The following is a 6,115-nucleotide window of genomic DNA, read 5'->3' on the forward strand; positions in this document are numbered from 1 at the left end:
TAACAAATAATTTTGGGGGCTTGTCTGGGAAACGAAAACCAAATTTGTACAAGCCAATTTGAAACTAAAACAGTTGTCCGGGAAACGAAAGCCAATTTGAACACCAAGTCAATTTAAAACTAAAACCAGTTTTTCGGAAACGAAAGGCAATTTGCACAAAAGCCAATTTGAAATCGAACCCTAATTTGAGACGAAAGTCAATCTGAAACTAAAGCCAATTTGAATTGGAAACATTATGGAAATTTTTGGAAAGTTCTAGAATATACTGTATTGTGTTATTACTTGCTTGTATTTTTGTATATTGCACTATGGCTACATTTTATGTTGAAGATTTTCTTGCAATGACAGAATTGTCATATGATCATTTGAAGTCACTGAAGAAAGATGATTTGATAACAGTTTGTGATCATTTTGGTGTATCTCTAGCCCCAGGTTTAAAGAAGGCAGAGATAATTGACTTGTTAGCTAGTCACATGAAGCTTACAGAGGAGAGTGAAACTCCTGTCAATGTGTCAAGTGATGTTCAGATTCAACTGGCAAACATTGAACTGGAAAAGGAAAGAATAAAAGCAAACCTTGAAAGGGAAAATATCAGAGAAAACATTGGAAAAGAGAAAAATCAAGCTCGAAAAGGAAGTAGAAATGGAGAAGATGAGATTAGAGTACCAGTTGAAATTGAAAGAAATGGAGTTAGCCCATGCAAGTACTAATACTAACTCTGTTAAAGACAAATCTCCCCAAGGCTTTGATGTGGCGAAGAACATTCGCCTTGTGCCAAAATTTGATGAAGAGGGAGTTGATACATATTTTGTGACATTTGAAAAAGTGGCCAAGAGACTGAATTGGTCCGAGGAATACTGGACTCTTCTCCTCCAAAGTGTTTTTGTTGGAAAGGCTGCAAAAGTCTATTCTTCACTCTCTGAAATGCAATCATGTGACTATGCTACAGTAAAAGAAACAATTCTCAATGCATATGAGTTGGTACCAGAAGCGTACAGACATAAATTTAGGAACATGCAAAGACAATCAGGCCAGACGTATGTTGAATTTGCTAGGGAACAAGAAATGATGTTCGATACAGATCATTGAAAGTTGACAAAGATTTTGTTCACCCTTAGGGAGGTTGTCCTCCTAGAAGAATTCAAAAAGAGTCTTCCTTTTGCCATTAAATCTCACTTAGATGACCATAGAGTTACTGAAGTCAGCAAAGCAGCCATAGTAGCTGATGAATTTGAGGTCACACATAAAGGTAGTGGAGATAGGCCTCCTTTCAAGAATTATTGGAAAAAGAAAGGTAAAGGGTCATTTGAATCCCACAATAAACCTAGTGAGGGAAAATATGCAAGCAAAGACAAAGACATTAACAAGAATCAGGCTAGTGGGGGGACAGAATCAACCAAAAGGTCTGAGAGTCGTAGTTCCAAAATTTACACTCATTGTCATAAATCAGGGCATTTGAAAGAATCATGTTGGAAATTGGTTGGAATGCCAAACAAAGTTAAGAAAGACATGGGTTTTGTCAAGCAAACAAGTGTTCCCTCGATGGAGTTTTACCCATCAGAGCCCAATCGAGATGTTAAGAGTGTTTCCTCTAGTATTTGCTGATAAAGTCAAGCAGGTTGTTGAAACCTTTAGAAGTTTTTTGTATGATGGTGAAGTATCCCCTTGTTCGACTGGTGCTACTAGTAGGTCAGAGGTGATTCTTAGGGATACAGGGGCTGCACAGTCCCTGATGGTGCCAGGGGATTTGGCTCTTTCTCCGGAGCGTTCAGAGAATGCCAAAGTCTTAATTCAAGGTATTGGCCCAAGTTTCATGTCGGTTCCTTTGCATAAGGTCGACTTAAGGTGTGACCTAGTTAGTGGTCCTGTGACTGTTGGTGTCGTTCCAAAATTACCTATGGAAGGTGTTGATCTCTTGTTAGGAAACGACTTGGCTGGAGATAGAGTTGTTGCGTCTCCAGTAGTTTCGGAGAAGCCCGCTGAGGTACTGAAACTGAATTGTTGCAGGAAGATTTTCCAGGGATTTTCCCGGATTGTGTTGTTACTAGGTCTCAGACTCGTAGAGCTGAAAAGGATGATGCGGAATCTTCTGATGTAGAGGAGAGTACTGATGTCTGGTTAGCTGAAACCTTTTTCAAGGATTTGAATGGGGATAGTGTTGAAGGCTCTGTTGCTAACAATGATAGTTTGTTTAATAAATCCTCCCTTGTACAGGCAAAACAGGCAGACCCAGAATTAAAAAGCTTTTCACAGAAAGCATGTTCTGAGGCTGAGGCTGATAAGGTTCCTGAGTGCTTTTATGTCAAAGATGACATTTTAATGAGGAAATGGAGACCTCCCGGGAGACCAGCTGATGAAGATTGGTGTATAATTTACCACGTTGTAGTTCCTCCTTGTTACCGCACAGAAATTCTGAAAATGGCTCATGAGTTACCTATGGCAGGTCATGTTGGTATTCGGAAGACAGAAGATAGAATTATGAGGCATTTCTATTGGCCTAAGATGCACAAAGATGTTGTGCATTTCTGTAAGACATGTCATACATGTCAGATTATTGGTAAGGCACAGCCTTCTATCAAGCCTGCTCCATTGATACCCATTCCTGCATTTGATGAACCTTTTACTAGGGTTCTTGTTGATTGTGTCGGACCCTTACCCAGAACGAGGTCGGGTCACAGATTTCTCCTGACGATTATGGACTTGTCTACACGTTTTCCAGAGGCGATACCCTTGAGGAGTATCACTGCCAAGACAGTGGTACAGGCGTTAGTGCAGTTTTTCACTCGGTATGGTCTGCCCAAGGAAATTCAGTCTGACCAAGGGTCAAATTTCATGTCAGGAATATTTCAGCAAGTTATGAAGGAGTTGGGAATAAAGCAGATCAAGTCCTCTGCTTATCACCCACAGTCCCAAGGAGCGTTAGAACGCTATCATCAGACCCTGAAGACCATGATTAGGGCTTATTGTGAAGACTATCCCGATGACTTGAATAAAGGGATCTCATTTCTACTGTTTGCAACTAGGGATTCCCCTAATGAGTCACAGGTTTCAGTTCATTTGAATTGGTATATGGTCATGAGGTTAGGGGCCCCTAAAGCTTATAAAAGAAAGGTTTATGGTTCAGGATGATGATGTAAACCTTCTAGACTATGTGTCAAAGTTTAGGGAAGGCTCTCAAAAGCTTGTGATGTGGCTAAGGAACACTTGAAAGAGTCGCAGAGGAAAATGAGAGCTCACGCTGACAAATGCAGTAACTAAGACTGATTCGTATCCAATTCCTAGGTTAGAAGATTGTATTGATAGGGTCGGAAAATTTCCCTATATCACAAACATAGACTTGCTCAAAGGATATTGGCAAGTGCCATTGACTGACCGAGCCAAAGAGATATCAGCCTTTGTCACACCTGAAGGCTTATTTCAATGCAAAGTCATGCCTTTTGGAATGAAAAATGCACCAGCAACCTTCCAAAGGTTAACAAATCAAGTGATTGCCGGACTTGACAATTGTGTCGTATACATAGACGACATCCTAGTGTACAGTGATACTTGGAATGATCATCTGGATCATTTGAGAACACTGTTTGACAGGCTGGATAAAGCCAATCTAGTAGTGAATCTGATGAAGAGTGAATTTGCCAAGGCAAAGGTCACATATCTTGGTCATGTGGTTGGTCAAGGGCAAGTGCTACCAAGAGAAGCCAGCTATCTTAGACTTCCCAATTCCCACAACTAAGAAAGAATTGCTCGGATTCTTAGGTATGAGTGGCTTCTACAGGAAATTTGTTCCAAATACAGTACAGTGGTTAGCCCTATGACAAACCTGCTGAAGGCAAAAGTGAAGTATGTTTGGTCTGACGAATGTCAAAGATCATTTGAGAAATTAAAGGCCATTTTGGTGAATGAGCCTGTTTTGGCAGCTCCAAACTTCACAAAGCCATTCAAGGTAGCTATTGATGCATGTGATGTTGGAGTAGGAGCAGTATTGCTCCAAGAAGATGAAGAAGGCATCGAAAAACCAGTGTGCTACTTCTCTGAGAAACTCAATCGGTTCAGAAGAAGTATTCAACCATTGAAAAAGAGGCCCTGAGTCTCGTACTATCCCTTCAGCAGTTTGAGGTGTATCTAACCAATGGAGAGATTACAGTCTATACAGATCACAATCCTCTTGCGTTTTTGGAGAAATTCAAAACAAAGAATCAAAGACTGTATAGATGGAGCCTAATGCTCCAACCATTCCCATTGAAAATTGTACACATAAAGGGAAAGAATAATGTAATTGCTGATGCTCTTTCAAGAGTATAAAAAGTGAAATTATTTATGCTTTTGACCAAGTGTGTCATTTGAAGAAAATGTGTTTGATGTTCATTTATTTTAACATGTTCCTTAATTACTATACCTTTGTACACGATAACTGTAAACGATTTATCAAGATGACTTTGAACAGTTAAAAGAAAAAAAAGTAATCTTAAAGAAACTTTTACTACGGTAGAGCTTTCTTTTCCCCGGTGGGGGATGTGTTATATATAAGAACAATTGTAAGAGCAATTACATACATTTATTTAGTTATTTCCTCTTTAAGGATATCCATAGCCTAGAATGATCAAGAACATTCCACAACATAAGCTTTTGTTAAGCAGGCCTCTGCCTATTTAAAGGCCAATCATTATTATTATTTCTGAATAGAGATTACTTTACAATAGAATTGTATTGGTAGTGGAAATGAATAGGCTAAGCTATTTTGTTGACACATGTTAATTTCACTGGGGTCATTCAAGAATCTCCCAGAATGTGATTACTCCAGAAAGAAGGAGAATGTACTTTTTTTAAAGACAATACCAGAAGCTTCCATAATAGTGAATACCAGAAGCCTCTAGAATAATGAATACTAGAAAAATCTAGAATAGTTGTAATTAGTATATAAAGCTAGCAGATTCTTCAAGGAGATCATCACATCATGCCAGATCACTTCATCAGATCATAATTTATCAGAGCTAAGAGTTTCACACCAGACTATATTTCCACCTGGAATAATTATCTTCTGTGGAATTATTTGCACACCATCAATGAACTTTTTGCAGTTATTTTGAGAGAGGAATTCTCAGTTCTCATCGAGATCATCAACCTGTTTAAATGAACGCTTTTCAACCCATGGATTGCTAAAATTAACTGTTAATCATCATCAACATCGTTTTTACGGACATTTCAACTCATTACAGTGACTCTTATTCATCGTACTTCAAAATCAGTTTCATCATCGCCGTCATTGAGAACTTTATTCTTCGCCAACCAACTGGGAGTTTATTTGGATTATTACTTGGATATAGTATCATCACTTCGGGATTTTACATCGGACACTTCAAGAGATTTATGTAAGATTATTATTTGATTATTAATGTATAATTAATTTCCTGTAATAAAAAAAGGGAAATTCAAATTAAATCTTCTCTGTTATTTGTTGCAGTATCGTAACAATAGTCAAAACTCTTTGTAAACTTTATTGTGACCTATTTTGCTTTGTAATGATTCTCAGTAAAATTTGACTTTAATATAATAAAATAATGCAGGCTATTTAGGACCATACAGTGACCAAAGGGGCCACAGTAGACAGTCACAAGATATTTGGCACAATTTGTACTATAGGTAAGCCTTTAATATATCCCATCAAAAGGGATTGAATCTATTTCATCATGTTCATAGACCTATAGAATTGAAGGCAAAAAATGGAAAAGAAGACCAACAGAAGGAGGAAAGATAGTAGGACAAAATGGACGCAAAGCTGGTTTTAACCTTGTAAAAATATAGCAGTAAGTGATAAAAAAGTGCCAAGAATACGTCAATGAAGAGAAAAAAGGTGAAACGTGTGGTCGATGAGATAATGGCAAGAAAGATGGGCATTGGCACGAATTAAAATTTAGTACATACATACATTAGAGTTAACTGTTAACATTCATTTGATCTAAAAAAAAAATTGTGCGAATCGCCGGATTGCCGGGAAATAAAAACTGGTTCAGAAAACATTACAATTGAAATATTAACAAGGTAAAATATGTCAGTAACAAGCATTCAATATTGCACAAAATCACAGTAAGCTCATTTACACGCTTGAGGTAAAGTA

Source organism: Lytechinus variegatus, chromosome 17 (genome assembly GCF_018143015.1).
Source record: "Lytechinus variegatus isolate NC3 chromosome 17, Lvar_3.0, whole genome shotgun sequence".
Classification (NCBI taxonomy): domain Eukaryota; kingdom Metazoa; phylum Echinodermata; class Echinoidea; order Temnopleuroida; family Toxopneustidae; genus Lytechinus; species Lytechinus variegatus.